This window comes from Benincasa hispida, chromosome 4 (genome assembly GCF_009727055.1).
Source record: "Benincasa hispida cultivar B227 chromosome 4, ASM972705v1, whole genome shotgun sequence".
In the NCBI taxonomy this organism is placed as follows: domain Eukaryota; kingdom Viridiplantae; phylum Streptophyta; class Magnoliopsida; order Cucurbitales; family Cucurbitaceae; genus Benincasa; species Benincasa hispida.
In genome coordinates this window covers 19339865-19359048 of record NC_052352.1, presented here as the reverse complement: position 1 = coordinate 19359048, position 19184 = coordinate 19339865, and the positions used below count along the sequence as shown (strand labels likewise).

Here is a 19184-nt window from a genome sequence, read left to right as displayed (position 1 = left end):
TGGTTTGTTATTTTTGTTCATCAAGAGTAAGTTTCTTCTTCTTTAATTCCTCTGTAGAAAGCATACTTAGGCTTCTTGTATGTTTATCCTGTTATTCAAAACATGTTTGCATTCTTCTCAATTTATTTACTGTACATAAATTGAATTCAAATTGTGCACCGTTCACATGCTTCCACGAGGAATTCAATTCCTTCATCTTCTACACAAAATTTAATGTTGATGGTTTTTTTGCTCGTTACAAGGCTCGTCTTATAGCCAAAGGGTATCATCAAATTGAAAGTTTTTATTTCTCTAGGCTTTTAGCCCTATGGTTAAGGAACCTACCAATCGGATAATTTTTATACTTGTTGCCACCTACTTTTGACCTTTGTATTAGATGGATGTCAAAAATGTCTTTTTGCATAGTCGATTATAAGAATTGTTTACATGTCTCAACCTGTTTGTTTTATCAACAAATCTTGTCCCTATCATGTTTGTTTTCTTCAAAAGAGTCTTTATGGGCTCAAACAGGCACCTCGAGCATTGTATGATCGTTTTGCTTCCTATTTACTCACCTTGGAGTTCGTCATGTCTACTTTTGATAATTCATTATTTGTTCAGTCTATCGATTCCTCTTTGACATGTCTTCTTCTATATGTTGATGAAATTGTAATTACTGGCTCTGATTCGGATTATGTTCATCGATTAAAGCTTATGTTCACCATAGAATTTCATATTTTAGATCTTGGCAAGCTCAGTTATTTTTTGGGTCTTGAAGTTCAGACTGTTATTAGTGGTATTTTTGTTAATCAAGTTAAATATCTTGTTAACCTACTCTATTCCTCTAACATGTCTGCAACCAAATCTCATCTCACATCTATGTCCACCTCTGTTGATCTTCATGCTCCTGCTCTACTTTTTTCTGATGTCACTCTCTATTGGAAGCTTGTTGGATCACTATAGTATCTCGCATTCACTCGTTAGGACATTGTCTTTGTTGTTAACCATGTTAATCAGTTCATGTAGCGGCCCACTATTGTTCATTACTCTGCTGCCAAATGCATCCTTCAGTATCTTTGTGGTATGTCAAGACTTGGTATTCTATCCAAGCCTACCAAGCTTTCTCTGCAGTTTTGTGATACTGATTGGGTTGGTGATTCCACTGATCGTCACCTCCACCTTAGAATATGTTGTTATCCTTGGCTCTTCTCATGTTTCTTGGTCTACTAAAAAACAACCCATTGTTTCTCACTCACCTATTGAAGCTGAGTATCGTTCTCTTGCCAATACCGCATCTGACGTTTATTAGCTCTGATAGCTATGGTGTGGTGTGATCTTCAGGTTTTTCTCTTTGATCCTCCTGTATTATGGTGTGACAATGTGTCTACTATCTCTCTTGTTAGCAATCCTATTTTTCATGCTCACACCAAATTGAAATTGACTATCATTTTATTCGTGAAAATATTCTTCGCAAAGATGTTACTATTCATTTTGTCTCCTCTTATGACCAGATTGCTGACTTATTCACTAAACCTCTTTCTCCATGCTCCTTTCAGAACTTTTTGGCCAAACTCATGACACTTCCCCACCTTGAGTTTGAGGGGGTGTATTAGATTTCCTAAGATTTGTTTAGATTTTCTATTAAAATCTTTTGTATCTTTTATTGTATTTTTTCTTAAAATTTAGGATTATTTGTATATCTTATTGTATCCACCTTATTATAAATATGTGCTCATTTTAAACATAATATTTAAGGAAAATATAGCTGAAAATTTTGAATTACCTGAGTCTTATTCATGGGGAGTTTATAGAGAGAAGGAGATGAATGCCACGTTGTGTCTTAGGCGGTGTGACTATGGGTACACAATATTTCATCTTGCTCAAGCATAATTTATTATATAATTTACTAATCTTCATTTTAAAAGTCAATATACTTAGTCGTCCATTGAACTATAGAAAACCTTTGCTGATCGTCCTACTTCATTTTCATAGACTCTTCAAGGCGGTGTGACTATGGGTATAAAGCCCTCCCTATATTCAACCACTTGTAAATTTTGTTCTAAATCTATCTAGAATTGTTTAGATTTCTAAAATTTTTAGGTCAATCGGTGATTTAAGATGAATGATGTCAGAGCATGTTGTCAGAGAGGTCATATGTTCAAACTTTTATAATTTTATTTTCCCTCTAATTACTATTGATCTTTACTTTTTAGGTCTTCTTCATATGTTGAGCCCACAAATGAGATGAGCGTTAGATCATATGCTATTAAATTTGCTTTCGCCTAACTTAAGTTTTTGGGTCAATTGGTGATTTAATAACTCAATCTTCTTATTCGTCTTTCTTCTTTTAAAAATGTGTTTCACTCCATAAATAGAAGGTATGTTCTTGAAGTTAAGAGTCATTCGATAGTTGGTGAATTGTATCTAAGTTCACTCCAAAATGAAGAACTCCCCGAGCTTTGCTCAACCCAACTGCGGTAGAGTTTTTTTTTTCCTTCAATTTTAATTTAGACAGATGTTAACTTTAATTAGTCCTAAATTGAAATGATGGTTGATAAGAAATATCCTTGAATTTTGACATAATTTATTGTTGTTCCAAATTAGCTTATTGGTAGAATGGTTGGTCATTTATTTCAAAAATACACTTATACTTTCAAAAGTTGTAACATTATTCCTAAACTTTCATGAACGTTTTAGAAATACTTTTGGAATAGAAATCCTTTAAAATTTTGGAGAAATTGAGATATGAAATGACATAGCAAAGACCTAGAACAAAAAATTGCATCATCACACCGTTTAGTTTATTGCTAGACAGTTTTAAATTCCGATATCTATTTGAAATTCTAAAGGATTTCTACTCCAAAAAGATAGTTTTTAAAATGTTGGAAAAAATGTAATTTTGGTCTCTAGACCAACTAGAAAATAGAGCCAAAATCTAGCTAGGGACCAAAAAATTTTTTTTCTTAAAATATTTATGAAAATTCAAGAGTAATATTGCAACTGAAGATATTTTTTAAACAAATGGCAAAGATCAAAGGTATTTGTTATAATCTAGTCTTCAATAATTTGTAATTCACATGAAAATTTGTCAAATTTTCTCCGGGATTTTTCAGAATTTCAAGTAATTAATTAAACCTATAGTTCTACGAGGGAATATAACTTCCACTACAAGAAATTTGACTTCAGATATCGGTTGGAAAACATAAACACGGATGTACGATGTCGGTTGCACGAAAAATGGATCTTTAATGTCAGTTTTAAACTGACATTATAGGTATATTATAATAAAGCTACAATGTCGGTTTAAAACCGACATTGTAGATAAACCTTGTTAAAGCCTTCCCTTTTTTCAAAATAAAATGAAATAAAAAAAAAAGTTTAAAACACTAAAATTTGTTCCCTCCTTCCCCTCGTTTTCATTTCCATTCAATCCTCTACTAAAAAGAAAAAGGAAAATAAAAGACCTAAACTAAAAATGTGTTTGGCCATGGAATTGAGAAGTTAGGGTTAAAAAGTAGGAGTATTGAACTCCACTCCTTGTTTGGCTCAAGGAGTAGGTAGGTCTCACTACTAAAAAAATATCAATTTTATATCTTATCCACTCCTTACACTAAGAGTCCCACTTCAAAACCTCTACACTTCATAACTCCCTACTCCTCACTATTTCACTCCTCACCCGGAACACCCCGTAAATGTGTAATGCCCAATCTCTCTATCTCTCTCTGAGTTTCCTCTCACACAAACCCTCTCTCTTTATTTCTTAGCCATCTACAGGAACCTCAATCGATAGCGTCCATCGCCTCCGCCATCGTTTAGCTGCCAACGTCCACACCATTGATTAAGAAGATCCAGCCATTGGCGTCGTCTGCAGATCACTATCGGACCGTTAGATCTGTGTATGCATACCAGTCGCACATTCGCCCAACTGTCAGCCTTTTTCCATTCATGCGTCTGTCTGGGTTTCTAGCATGCGAGTTCTGTCGTCGTGCGCTGCCGTTGATGAACCTCCATCGTTCCTATGGGTTTCACCGGAAGCTTGGAGTTAGGTAAGGATTGGTTTATTTTGGTATGTTTTGTGAATTTTCTTGAAGGTCTTGTTCAACCATTGAAGTTTTGGCCTAATAATTGGTTTAATTTCGTTTTTTGGGGTTGGATTCGAAGTTTGGAAGGTGTCGAAGCTATTGTTCAGTGGAGGTAAAGTCCGTTTTGGTGGATTTTAGTAACTTCTTAAGGTTTTAAATTCTATTGGGATGCTTATTTATTGCTGGAATATTTGGGTTAATTCTCTAATGTTGACTTGTTGTTTAGGAGGAAGCCTTTGAGTGGAATCTTGGGTGATTTCTGGATCAAATGCACATTTGGGTAAGTGGTTTAAGGACACTTAAGTAAACTGTGATTTGAAATTATACTCTTTGGGTAAAACTAATTATGGTTTATGTTTACACTGCTTCATTTTGAGAAAATCAAAATAAGAACGAGTTGTGGTGGTATGCGAGGGAAGGTTGTGTGTGGCTGAAAATGGAACAAACCATTTTAGTCTTTTTATACAAGCCAATTTTCCCCTCCCCTTCAAAGCCTATGTAGGATGTCACTATCTAAGTACATTAGACAATTGGTCCTTGCTTGATAAATCATCATTTCAAAAACTAATTCATAGAAAAACCAACGTTCTTATCTCTTGTCATTTGTCTTCCTGCACATTGTATTTGCATTTGCTAAATTTTTTTTATTATTATTTGAATAAGGGCCTGTTTAAAACACACATTGAAGGTGTTCTAAAAACTATTTTGAGAGATTACCAAACACCTTGATTTCTTCTAAAATAACTTAATTTAAAAAATTAAACACTTGAAAAGTTAAACTAAACACCCCATAAATTATTGTAAGGTGTTTGTTGATACTACTTTTTTTCTTTTTGTTTTAAACTTTAGGCATAGAGTATTTGCATTCATTTTTTATTTTTATTACCTTGTTGAGATTATTTAGTTTCATAAGTTTAGTTGTTTGTTTTTATTTGTTTATATTTTTGTAATTTTTTGTTTATGTTCATGTATTTTTTTCAAAATGAATACAGTTACCATTGTCCTTTCTCTTAGTTATTAGGTTGTGCCTATAAGCATGAGAAAGAGGCTGCACAATTTCTCCTGAATTTTTATGCAATGGGTGCCTAATTATTCGAAATGCTTTTGGGTACATATCCTCTTTCCTGTGCATTTGGACTAAATATTGCTCATTTTGAAAATTTATGGTACCTTTTATTGTGAACCTCTTCTTATGGATTCTACTCAATGAATTGACAACTATGCAGATTAAGTAAAATTTTTATTGCAACCTCAGCTTGCACAATCGTCTGGCAGCTAATAGCCACTCATTACTTTTAGCACTATGATATATATAATTAACATAATGTTTACATTGACAAACCTTTTTCTCATTAAATTTGTAGTATGGTAACTTCTCACTTATAACTTTTTTTGTAGCATGATAGAGAGACTTATTAATTAGCATGGATGTTCCATCGCTGATGTTTAATAAGTAGTATCTATTAGTTCTCTTTCTCTCTCTTGCTCTTTTTTGTCTCATTTGTTTCTTGGATGGCCATATTTTGATGACTAACCAGTAGAATATGGACTCGCAGGAGAAGAATTACTTATCAAAGCATTGATTTTTCTTGAACTTGATTGAAAAATGGTGACTGATGTTGAACTTGATTGAATTATCAGTGAATGTATGTCCAGGAGTTAAATGTTTTAGTTGCTTAAGAATTCTAATTTAAATTATCAATGTTCTTGAATTAAATGTTCTCTGGATGTTTAAGGAGGTTGTACTCTTGGGCCTTGGCAACATGACGTTAATGTTCTTAATATATATCTTAACTACGTGATTTTTGTCTTTAAACTTTCAACCAAATGCTATAGGTTCTCACATTGCACATGAAGGTTCGCTTTCTTATACTTTCTTCTAACATTTTTGTGGACTTCAACTAGAGCTACTTCATTGCTAATAAATTGTTGAAGAAGTCTACTTAACTACTGAATCTGTGACACATACTTGATTTTTTAAAATGATTTCTGAACTAAAATGCAGGTTATATAAGGGTTCTCATGAATACTGTTGCCTTTTCTCTATACTTCTCAAATAAAATAATATTGTCAGTCCTCAATCTTGTCGTGTGAGTGCTCAATTTCCCAGATTTCCATTTCTTTTCCAGCAATATCTTAATTCAAAGGGTGGAAAACTTGACATGTTTTTTCTACTGAATTCATGTTCACAAATTCAATCAAGGTACATACCCTATTTATGTTTTTTGGAAGAAAATTATATTGGAGAGCCCTTAACTAACCTATGTACATTTTTGTTGACAGGATGCTTTCAATAACTTGAACTATGATAGTCGTTTAAGTCGGAAAATTATCTTTAAAATGTAATGTATTTTTCTTGAACAACTAAGTTTCCACGTTTTGGAGTTGTGCCAGACATGGTAACAGACCGGTAGGTATAAAATGTTTAGCTGTTTTCTAGGTGACTAAATTCTAGTTAAAAACCTGCCTCTTTCTAGGTAGATTCATCTGAGTTTTTGAATTCTTCTCCTTGCAGGTACTTAATATTCCAACCAAAATTAACATGAGTACTATTGAATTTATCACTTCTGTGAAGCTCATTAAAATGAGTGATACGGTTGGATCTTCTCCTTACAAGTTCCTATTTTTTTTTTTTTTTTTCTTTTGGCATGTTTTCTCACGGTTGCAGGACCAAGCTTTTAATAAGGAAATATCCAGCCAAATGTGGATGATTCTTTTAGGTAAAAATACTTCCTGATTCTCCATCCCCATCACCCTTTTCTATTTTCTATTTTCTGTTTTATGGGTAAATTCATGGGTAGTGTTTTACTTCTTAGTGAACTAAGGAAGGGAAAATAAAATAAAATAATTCATTTAAGTTTTGCTAAATGTGCTTGTTTTCTGTTTTGGTGTACCTTTTTCGTTGAAATAACATGTTTCGTTGAATTTGCTCAGGTGAAAATCTAAAGAGAGGTTGATGAATATAGCTCTAATAAACGCGTTTTCCTTCCATGGTGGTGGATCCGAGTGAGCTTTACAACCTTTGCAGAATTATGCTTCAGATAAAGTATTATATTGGGCAATCATAAATGAGCCTAACGCATTTGCTGAGGGAGGATATGACTTGTTCTAATTCTAGGAACTTAATACTTGTTGGTTGTCTCAGTATATGGTTCCAAGTCTTTCATACGTTTGTCTTCAATGTAGAATATATATATATATATATAGATACATACTTCGTGGTTGATACTTAGGGTTTTGTTGTCTAAATAATATGGAATTGATTTGGATGAAACATCTATTTTATTCTAGTTTTGAAGTTAAATTATTGGGACAGTTGCAAATATAGACATTAGATCCAAAGTATTAACAGATATAACATAATGTAAAAAAAAATGTAAATATGGACAAATTTAAATAGTCTATCAGTGATAGACCATATTATTGGTAAGAGTCTATGATAGACTATATCATTGGTAAGAGTCTATCAACGTTAGAAGTCTATCGTTGATAGACTTGGGAGTCTATTAACGATAGAAATCTATTGCTGATAAATTTGTCTATATTTGCAATTTTTTTAAAATGATGTTATACACTTGGTTATTATTCCTAAAAATATTATTAATTGCAATTGCCCTAAATTATTATCTTATTTCTCTTTTATGACTTATTGAGGATTTGTGCAAGCAATTAAGATTTTATTTTGTGCATGTATATGTGAGGTGAAAGAGAAATTTTATTGATTTGAACGTGTGTGAGAAAAATATATATATATATATATTTCAATATCAAAACGATGAAAGACATTTAATATCGGACCATTACTAGCAAAAAGTAGGTGAAAATCGACATTGAAGATGATGTTCAATGTCAGTCAAAAATCGACATTGAAGATAGTATTCAATATCGGTGGAAAACTGATATTGAAGATAATTGCCATTGAAAATTTGGTGATCTATAGTGTCGATTTAAAACCAATATTGAAGATTTTTTATAACACAATTTTCGATGTCGATTTTAAATCGATATTATATCCTATAATATCAATTTAAAATTGCCATTAAAGTCCAATTTTATTATAGTGTTCACATATCTGAATTCAGATTAAATCTTCAAGTTCTTCGTGGAAGCATTATGCCCTGTTTCACTTTTATGTACATAATGGATGTCCTTAAAAGATGTGTTTGATTGAATGATAGCTTTCATTCAAATGGCAAAGGCTTGGAAGTGAAATAATTATTAATGACAGAAGGGACCAACTTCCCAATTGTTGTTCTTGTGAGAGCCAAATTTGTAGCTTCAAGGTTATTCTTCCCATAAATTTATAGCTAGTATCCATGTATGAAGGGTTCACTACTACAAATTTAATCTTGACTGATAGTCAATGCCCATCATAAAATCTTTTTATTGACGATTATTGTCCGCCAACTAATCGGAAAATCAAGAATTCATTTTTTGACGAAAATATACTTAATTGTGTGTCAACATAGGTCATTTTATTGACGTTTTATAACCATCAATATATGTATTTTAAAATTATTAGTTATTTTTAAGCTATAAATTAAGGTTTTATTGATGATTTCTTGTCACAAGTGTCAATAAAATAAAAAATACGTCAATCAAGCTCAAATTTGTAGTAGTGGTTATTCGTCCAAATTTAAGAAGACCTTTTAATTAGAAATCGGTGTGTTTTCTAACCGTATTCCTTTTATCTTTTCCCTCTACTTCTCCAAAAATAGGGAAGAAGCAAAAAATTGAGGTAAAAAAGAAAACCACTTCGTAAAGTGCATTACCCTTATTAAGGGTGTGTATATTATGTCATCAAAATTTGGTGTGAAGCTTTAGATGTAGGATTCGAATCTCTAAAGGAATCTGAGAATGATGAGAAGATAGATAATATCAACCAAATCGATCGAGAGTTTTTGAAGCACGAAATTCAAAATTTGTGATGCATGTTTACGAACGAGAGTACTTATACAAACACTACGAAACTAGATTATGCAATAGTTACGACTCCATATTGCACGACCCTGAACTAACACTTGACTAACCGATGTTCGAGTCAGAGTGATGGTCAAATTAGGGAGAGAACAGAGAGTTCTAAGTTCGAAAATGAAACCTTGTCCAATTTGAATTCTACGTCGTCTTTCAAGGTCAACTCTTCTACCTCCTCTACACCTATTATGGAGGCAGATGAGTAGTGTTAAAAGGTCACTTTGAATCCAAGAATTGCAAAGTCACCTCTGATTTTATTTCTAAAATTTCATTGTGGCATGCATAGGTAAGATAACAACGTCAATAGAGCTAATTTACTATTTAATTTTAAACTTTTTAATATAATTTTTATAAAATGGTTTTAAATGATTTAATGTATGTTTCAGAATAAATTTTAAAATGTACTCAGAAGTGATATTAACGGAATCACTTCCAAATTTGCATATCAATTGGAGGAGTCCTAATTAAATCTCTTCTACAATAGAAAAAAGGGTCTTGCCCCAAATCCATATGCCATTTAGAAAGAAAATTCTAGTCAAATGCAAAAATTAGAACTTTGGCCAAATTTATGATACGAATGTTGGCTCACTATTGTAATTCTTCGACAATAAAAAAATGTCAAAAGGTTTTAATTTCAACTAAAATTAATGTCAGTATAATTTCTTTTCGAAACTCACACACATATAACTACATAAATTTCGGAAGGGGACATTTGTTGATTAAGAAATTACGGTCAATCACAAATTGTCACATCATTAATATAAAGTAATGATTAATGAATTTAAGACTAATTGCAAATTTACATGTGTCCTCAAATTAAAGTGAAAGACATGAAAATTGGCAAATCAAATTAGGCCACTTGTCTAAGCATTGATCCAAAGGGCCATGTCAGCTCGTCCAATCAAATTATGCCATGTGGTGACTGGGCTCGAAGCTAGGACAGCCTAAGGTTCATTAAAATATATTTGGTCAAATTTAGTTAAGTATCCATTGAAAATAGATTAAATTAAATCCAAGCCCAAAAGTTGGGCCCAATGTCAACCAGGCACAAGCCCATACGAGACCTCCCAAAAACTCTATAAATAGAGGAATCTACCATTTGATTCGTTTAGAAATTAGAGAATTCAGGAAATTTCAATATTTAAAATTCAAAAGATTCAAATATAAGAAAATTTCAACAAAGTGATCGTCTTCAATAAATTGAGCATCTCTTCTCTAACAAATATATAATCTCTTCTTCAACAAAGTGATCGTCTTCAACAAACTGAGTATCTCTTCTCCAATGAATAGATCGTCTCTTCTTCAACAAAATGATCATCTTCAACAAACTGAGCATCTCTTTGTCAATGAATAGATCATCTCTTCTTCAAAGTGATCATCTTCAACAAACCAAGCATCTCTTATCTGGAGAATAGATCGTCTATTTGCCATTTACAAATTAAGATCAATCTCTCTTGATTTGAGAACAAGCTCGACAGCCTTTAAGTCAAAGACAACATGCGAGAGAAAGCATCAGAAGATTATACATCAAAGACTGTAACACTACTACAAATCAATAAAATCAAATTCACTTCCACAAATTAAATTTCCTTTGTCGAAATATCATGTGAACAATATGGTCTTGAAGTTGAGAGTCTTTTGATTGTTGGTGAATTGTCTCCAAGTTCACTACAAAATGAAAAATGACTCCTCGAGCTCTGCTCGAACTGACAACAATAGAGTTTTTTTCATTTTTTGTCTCACTTTTAATTGGGACACATGTTAACTTTAATAGTCCTAAATTGAAATCGTGGTTGATAAGAAATGTCCTTGAATTTTGACATAATTTATTGTCGTTCCTCATTAGCTTAGTGGTACAATGGTTCATCATTTATTTCAAAAAGACCTTTATACTTCAAAAGCAACATTATTCCTAAACTTTCATAAATATTTTAAAATACACTTGGAATAAAAGTCCTTTAAAATTTTGGAGTTTTTTTTTTTTTTAAAATGTACACGAGGCATATGGGATCAGTAGGTGTATCAGGATATCTAGCTAGGTTGATACATCCCTAGCACCCTCATCATGCCACAGAACTAAAATATGCATTGATCAAGGTAAAAGATACAAGAAAAAAGTTGGAAAAGAGCTCAAAAGCTTAAAGATCATACAAAAAAATAAAGAGAAGAGAGACTAGAGAAAAGTCTTCAAATAGAAGCGAGAAGAGAGGTTAGAGAAAAGCCTTCCAATTAAAAGAAATATAAGCAATGCTATAGTTACAAGATAAAGAAGATTCGGTGCACCAAAGAGCTGCCTAATAAATATTACCCTCCCAAAGATGAGATGAGATCTTTCCACCATTATGAAATGTTCTATCATTATGATCCAACCACAAGCATCACAAGGAAGCGCCAAGAAGATTATAAAGTAGAATATTCTTCTTGTTGTTCTGTTTAAGCTGCCTCATGTGTAATTATAATTCATTGATGGAGCTAGAGACCTGAAAGTCTCCATTTAAATATCTAAAGAGAGAATCCCAAATTTTCTAGGAATATGAGCAAGTGATGAAAAGGTGTTTTGCATTTTTCCTATTAGTCTTGCATAAAACATACCAATTTGGATTGAGATACATAGACGAAAATCTCAATTGAGACACAAAGACGAAAATCTCGATTGACATTTATCCATAGTGTTGATGTAATTGTGTATAAGAGATCAAACAAAGAATTTGCATTTTTTAGGGAGAGGCTTCCACAAATGACCAACATTAGTCTCCAAAGTATGATAAAGAGTGTTAAAAGATAAATATATTTAACAAAACTTTCTCAGCATGTAACCCACGTGTCTCAAAGATAATAAGATTGAATTGTCAATTGAAAGATTTAAATGAACAAAAGGAAGTGAAGCAAGTTTTCTGATTTCTTTTCAGATTCAAATACCAACTCTCTCCCTCTCACTCTGTTTCTTATTTTACAAACCAGATAGAAACTCAAGCTAAACATTTAATCAAGGGAAGAAGAATTATCATGCATTACTAGAAAATAATGTAGAAGAAGAGAGGGAAGAAGAAGACACCAGAATTTATAGTGGTTTAGCTAGCAGTGCCTACATCCACTCCAAGAAACAGCTACAAGCCATCTTCATTCAAGGGTTAATCAAAAGGGAAGAAGAGTAATCGAAAATACAAGAAGGTATATGCAATTTTCCTTACTCTTCAGCTCTCTTTGTTTTCTTCTCTAAAAACTTTCGAAGAAAGGAAAAAATACAAATAACTCAGAGAAAATTTCACACTTTCTTCTCTCTTTTATTACATCAAAAAGAAGGTTAAAAGAAATTGTCAAAAGAATCTTTTTCTAACTGAATTCGTTTCTGTCATGTGCATAACAAGCTGAGCATGTTGGAGCATGGACCACAAAAATATATTTGGCTTCAATTTTACTGAGGTAAGTCAAAATTCACCTTGTTTTTAACAATCTCCACCTTGAATATAAACTTGCCTGTTTTTCTGGATTCTGTGACTACCCGATTGGTAAATCAGTAACCTTGAACAATTTTAGACAATGTTTAAGTTTAGTTCGTGTAACAACTTTACTTAACATGTCTGCTGCGTTATCTTCTAATTTTACCTTCACTATGTTGACTGTCCCTTCTTCGATTATATCTCTAATGAAATGTAGTTTTACGTCTATATGTTTTGACCTCTCATGAAATTGTTGGTTCTTGGACAGATGTATTGTACTTTGATTATCTCACAATATATTGACTGTTTGTTGGAAGAAGCCAAATTTTTTTACGATCCCTTTTAGCCAAATTGCTTATTTTACTACCTTTGTCATAACAATGAATTATGCCTCTGCCGCTGAGAGTGCTACCACTGTTTGAAGATTTTACGTCCAAGAGATTATATTCCCCCCGAACATAAAAATATAGCCTGTTAAAGACCTTCTTTTATCTAAATCTCCAGCATAATTAGAGTCTACATATCCAAGTAGCTCTAACTCTGTAGATTTAGAATGTTTATAGAGTAGTCCTTGATTTATTGAGCCATTTAAATACCTGAAGACTCATTTAGTAGCTTCCCAATGATTCTTTCAAGGATTACTCATATATCTACTTATTAGGCTAGAGCAATGTGCAAGATTAGGTCTTGTACATACTGTTGTAATACAGAACTTTTTCTATATTTATTATGATCTTTTTACAAGAGGATCATCCCTTATATATCCAACTATGATAGCTAATTATGGAAAAACTTATAACAGAAAAAAAATTATACATATGGTAAGAATAAAAATAAATCCAAATTATACGGAATAAAATCATATGAACAAGGTAAGAGGATGCTTTCCATATTCAACACATACCATTAAGTACATAAGACTTTCTATGACATTTGAGTAGGGTAACTTTCTCCATTCTTTTAGTCTCTTCACTGTCTTTGGGAGAGTCCAATGCTGAAATTTTAAAATGTTGAGCTAAAGGGGTACTTACTATTTTAGCTTTAGACATATTAAACCTCTTTAAGATTTTCTTTACATAATCACTTTGGCAAATATATAGTTCTCCCAAAGTTCTATTTCTTCTGGTTTCCATCCTTAGGATCTTACTAGTTGACCCTAGATCTTTCATTTCAAATTCTTTAGAAAGTAGCTTTTTTACCTTATTCAACTCCCTGATATCTTTTCCAGCTAGTAATATATCATCCACGTATAACAAGAGATAGATGTTTTCATATTAGAGACTTCTTTTAAATAAACACAATGATCAAATTTACTTCTCTTGAAGTTGATTCCAATGATGAATTCACCAAACCTCATATACCAGCACCTAGGAGATTATTTAAGTCCATAGAACCAAGTTCCCATTCTTAGTATTCTCACTCCCTTCACGTTGCTTCATATAAATTTCTTCCTCTAATTTTCCATGTAGAAAAGTTTTTTCTACATCCATATGCTCAAGTTCTAAGCTTTTATAAGCAACTATAGCTAGAAGCAATCAAATTGGTGTTGCCACAGGTGAGAACATTTATGTATAATCTATCCCTTCTCTTTGTGTTAAACTCTTTGCTACCAATCTTGCTTTAAATTTTACTCCTCCTTCAGTTGCCTTTTCTAGTTTATTTTTTAATACTGATTTACATGAGATTAATTTCTGTTTATGAGGTAATGAAACAAGGTCCCACATATGATTTTTATATAAAGAATAAAATTTTTCTTTTGTTTCTTTTTCCAAAAAGAATCCTCATTACTATTAACAGCTTCCTCGTATTATTTAGGTTCACAAGATTCTGAATTATTAATGGTATTTAAAACATAAGAGCCAAAATTATTTTGAGAGTACCTTGAAAGAAGTCTGATTTCTCTCCTCTGTCTATCTTTGGATAGGGTATAATTTGAAAGATCCCCACCAGTAGGTTCAGCTTGTTGTGTTTCTAACTCATTGGTAGAATTAGTTTCAGGAATTTTTTGTGTTTCATCTTCTCCATGTCCTTGATCAACTTTGTCTTTCTCCTTGTTAGAAAGCTCTACCTTAGACTTAGAACTTGAAACCTCTCATTTCTTCTCATCGTGTGTTGGTTCTTTGTTTTGAGTTAAATAAAACTAATTTTCTCTGAAAATGACATCCCTACTGACAATACTCCTTCTGAATTTAAAGCCCTATAATTTGAACCCTTTTGTGCCTTCAGGATAACCTAGGAACATGCATTTTAAATCCCTTGGATCTAACTTTCCTTGTTTGGTATGTACAAAGGCCACACAACCAAATACCTTTAGATTAGAAGGGTCAGGCTTCTTATCACTCCATATTTCTTCAAGAGTAGTGCATGGACTTCTATTAATAGTGTAGGTTGTTGTTGAAGGAACTCTTATACAAGAGTACCTCTGAGCTGAAGTGGATCTTTCCAAAAGCATTGTGACAAAATTACCACATTTACATTCACACATACAGATATACATCAAACTACTAAATTACTGGCATGCTTAGAGATAAATAAACACGAGAACAAGGAAACTTACCAGTTGAAGACTTTTTTCTCGGCAAACTCGTTCTCTCCAAGTGAACAGAATCCTCGCGCTCTCACTAGAACAGTAAGCTTTCATTCAGCAACACCCGATCGTCTACCACAAATGGACAACACATGAACAGACGAAGAATATGGGAATGACACTACCACTTGGAACCCTTAGTATTCTCGAAGTGAGAATCCAAAGAGTGGGCTCTGTTCGGATTTGGTAGAGGTGAGGAGGAAAAAAGATCGTATACAACGATCAAGGAAGTGGGAGAAGGAAATGTCTATCGAATAGACAGGGTGCTTGATCATTTAGGTGAGGTATACAATCATGTAGGAAAAGGTAAGCGATTGTTTAATTAAAGCTCGGTGCTAAGTGATCGTTTAGGAAAAGGTAAGCGATCGTCTAAAAGGAAGCGTGTGTGTATAAGCGATCGTTTAGTAAACACAAGCATCGTATAGGCTTTCAATTCACTAAGCGATGGGCAGCAAACACACCGTGAGTAATTAACCGTGTTTTTTCGATATCTTTGCAAAATGAAAACAAGTTTCATTTTATTCTTTAGTTATGATAACTAAATTGAACTTCCCACTAGCGCACGGTTACAGAGAAAACGATGGCAGGAATTCCCAACTCACTCAAGACTGAGGTCATGTTACCTATGGTCATCCTAGTGAAGTGAAGTCTCTGTCATGAAAGACGTCATATAACGAGACGTTAACACTTCGTGGTCAGGTCTTATACAAAATCTTTGTATAAGACGCCCCCGTTCGCATGTCCCCACACGAATGATCAGGACCAGACCATCTGTGGCAAGTTACAACACTTGTAACTATTCCACAAAGCGGGCCGCATCCGTAGCGTTACCAGGATAAAGTTTCCCTCTTATATCCATATACTACATACCATTTTGGTTATCACTTAAGACATGATCCACTTGTATGTCACCACATACATGCTTAAGTTACATAATGACAACCAGGGATTTTAGTATTGGTTTGTGGTAAAGCAAATAAAACATCCAATGTGCAAAGTCAAGTAGTGAAAAAAATAATATATTATACATCACAAGCATTCATACAAGTTGTGTTTACAAACTACAGGACACGAGACTTTAAGGCATCATCTCTAACAATCTCTCACTTATCCTAAAACGAGTGGGGTGTACAAAAACTAGTACAAAACAATAAACTAGGGCACTAAGGCCCAGTACATTAAAATCTCCCACTTGCCCTAGTCCAGATGCGGGCTGTCCCGTAGACCCATGCTCTAAAGGTGACCCTCAAACACTGTAGCCATAAGACTCTTCGTAAATGAGTCAACAACGTTGTGCTTCGAAGCAATCTTCATGACGATCATGTCCCCTCGATGCACTATCTCGCGAATCGGGTGATACTTCCGCTCTATGTGTTTGTCGCGCCTATGACTCTTGGGCTCCTTGGAGTTCGCCACAACACCACTATTGTCACAATATAGAGTGATGGGCCTAGACATATCTAGAAAATTTCTAGCTCTGTCAGGAACTTTCTGAGCCAGACGGCCTTCTTATCGCATGCCGCTACATACTAGGCCTTCATAGTGGAGTCGGCGATGCACCCCTGCTTAGTGCTTCGCCACACTACAACTCCTCTGTTAAGAGTAAAAAATAACCCTGAAGTGGACTTCCAAGAGTCCCTATTAATCTGAAAGTCAGAATTCGTGTATCCAGTAAGGATCAAATTCCTAGATCTATACACAAACATGTAGTCCTTCGTTCAACGAAGATATTTGAGGATGTTCTTAACTGCGGTCCAATGACCTTGGCATGGGTTAGACTGACACGTACTGACTATTTTCACAGTGTAGCAGATGTCTAGCCTAGTATAGAGCATCGCATACATCAAACGGCCAACGGAAGATGCATATGGGACCCGTCTCATCTTCTTAACCTCTTGAGGCGTCTTAGGACACATGTCCTTAGACAAAAGGACTCCATGCCTGGCCGGTAATAGGCCCCTTTTGGAGTCCTGCATCGAGTACTTAAGCAACATCTTGTCACTGTACGATGCCTGAGACAGTGCTAGCAATTTGTTCTTACAATCCTGAAAGATCTGTATACCCAGAACAAACTAAGCCTCTCCCAAATTTTTCATTTGAAATTGGGTCGCTAGCAAGTTCTTAACTGCAGCCAGTAGACCTACATCATTCCCAATGAGTAGGAAATCGTCTACATATAATACTAAGAAAACTACTGAACCATTGACGATCTTCTTGTAAACACAAGGTTCATCAACGTTTTGGTCAAAGCCATACAATTTGATCGCAATATCAATCCGAATGTTCCAAGATCGAGATGCTTGTTTCAACCCATAAATGGACCGATTTATTTTGTAAACTTTTTGCTCTTGACCTTGGGCAATGAATCCCTCGGGCTGCACCATGTAAATTGTCTCCTCAAGATTGTCATTCAGAAAAGCAGTCTTGACGTCTATTTGCCAGATCTCATAATTATAATAAGCGGCAATGGACAGGAGAATGCGGATCGAATTTAACATGGAAACAGGCGAGAAAGTCTCCTCATAGTTGACTCTCTCTACCTAGGTATAATCCTTTGCCACAAGTCGAACCTTGAAGTTTTGCATCTTCTCATCAGCACCCCATTTCATCTTGTAGATTCATTTACAACCAATAGGTTGTACCCCATTAAGTTGATCTACAAGATCTCATACTGAGTTGAAGTACATCGACTCCATCTTGAGATCCATTGACCCATTCATCCTTGTTTATATCCTCCATTGCCTTCTCATAAGACAACAGATCCTCAACGTTGCCATCTGCTACCATAACTAGGATTTCCATGAAACCCAAATAGTGAACGGGTGGGTTCGCAACCCTCCCACTGCATCGAGGTTCCCTCAACTCTTGAGGTGGAACCAACCTACTAGATGAACTATCATCAACAACTCTTGCTAATGAAGCAAGCCCTTCAACAACTTTTGTTGAAGTTTCAGTAGTTTTGTTGGAAAGCTCATTAACACGACTTTATTATGAGGACTGTGCTCTCTAATATGATCCTTCTCCAGGAAAGTAGCATTCATGAAAACAAATACCCTATTTTCCGACGGATCATAAAAATAACCCCCTCGTGTACATTTGGGGTAGCCTACAAAGAGGCATAACCTCGACCGTGGTTCCAACTTCTTAGGATTAGCCTCAAGCACATGTGTAGGGCAACCTCAAATGCGAAAGTGACGTAAACTAGCTTTATGCCCATTCCACAACTCCAGAGGTGTTCTCGCAACACTCTTAGAAGGAACACAATTGAGTATGTATACAACAGTTTCCACTGCGAAACCCCAAAACGAGTTCAATAAGGAAGCGTAACTCATCATCGAACGAACCATGTCCAAAAAGGTTCTGTTTCTCCTCTCCGCTACACCATTCTGCTAAGGTGTACTCAACGCTGAGATTTGGGAAATGATTCCATGTTCTATCAAATAGTCCTAGAACCCCAATCCAAAAACTCTCTACCTCGATCTGATCAAAGTGTTTTAATCCATTTATCCAATGCATTTTCAACTTTAGCCTTGAACTCTTTGAACTTTTCAAAGGATTCAGACTTCCATTGCATCAGATAAACATACTCATACCTAGAGTAATCATCAGTAAAACTGATAAAATAATCATAGTCTCCTCGGGCTCGCACATTCATAGAACCATAGAGGTCAAAATGTACTAACTCAAGAGGCTCTTTGACTCGATAATCTTTTCCAGTAAAAGGTCTTTTGGTCATCTTACCTTCAAGGCAAGATTTGCACACCAGTAAAGAATTTTCTTCTAACTCACTGAAGAGGCCATTTTTCACCAATCTCTTAATCCTTTTAACATTGATGTGCCCTAATCGAAGGTGCCGAAGTTGGGCATTTTATTTTGGAGAAATTCGTTGACGTTTGGATTGAGTTACGGCAGATTTAAACATGTCTATGTTATGGAAGGAACTTAAGGCTAACAGTCTTAGCACATACAAGTTATTTTCCAGTTTAGCTGTACAAATCTCAATACCATCCTTATGAATAAACACTTGATCCACATTAAAAGAAAGAGTGTATTTACATTGTAACAGACACTTTACAAAAATTAAGTTCCTTTTTAACTCAAGAACAACAAAAACATCTTTTA

General features: G+C 34.3%; 1 long non-coding RNA gene across 4 annotated transcripts; it reads left to right on the top strand.

The window, feature by feature from the left end:
• The first annotated feature begins 3607 nt into the window (after positions 1 to 3607).
• On the top strand, positions 3608 to 7335 carry LOC120075745. 4 transcript variants are annotated; one of them, XR_005481420.1, is made up of 7 exons: positions 3616 to 4025; positions 4141 to 4173; positions 4288 to 4341; positions 5076 to 6264; positions 6345 to 6471; positions 6577 to 6781; positions 6996 to 7335. It is a non-coding gene; the product is annotated as an uncharacterized LOC120075745 (long non-coding RNA). The 4 variants fall into 4 exon arrangements; XR_005481418.1 differs by having other exon boundaries at positions 3624 to 4025; positions 6191 to 6264; XR_005481419.1 differs by having other exon boundaries at positions 3608 to 4025; positions 4288 to 6264; positions 6730 to 6781.
• The last annotated feature ends 11849 nt before the right edge of the window (positions 7336 to 19184 follow it).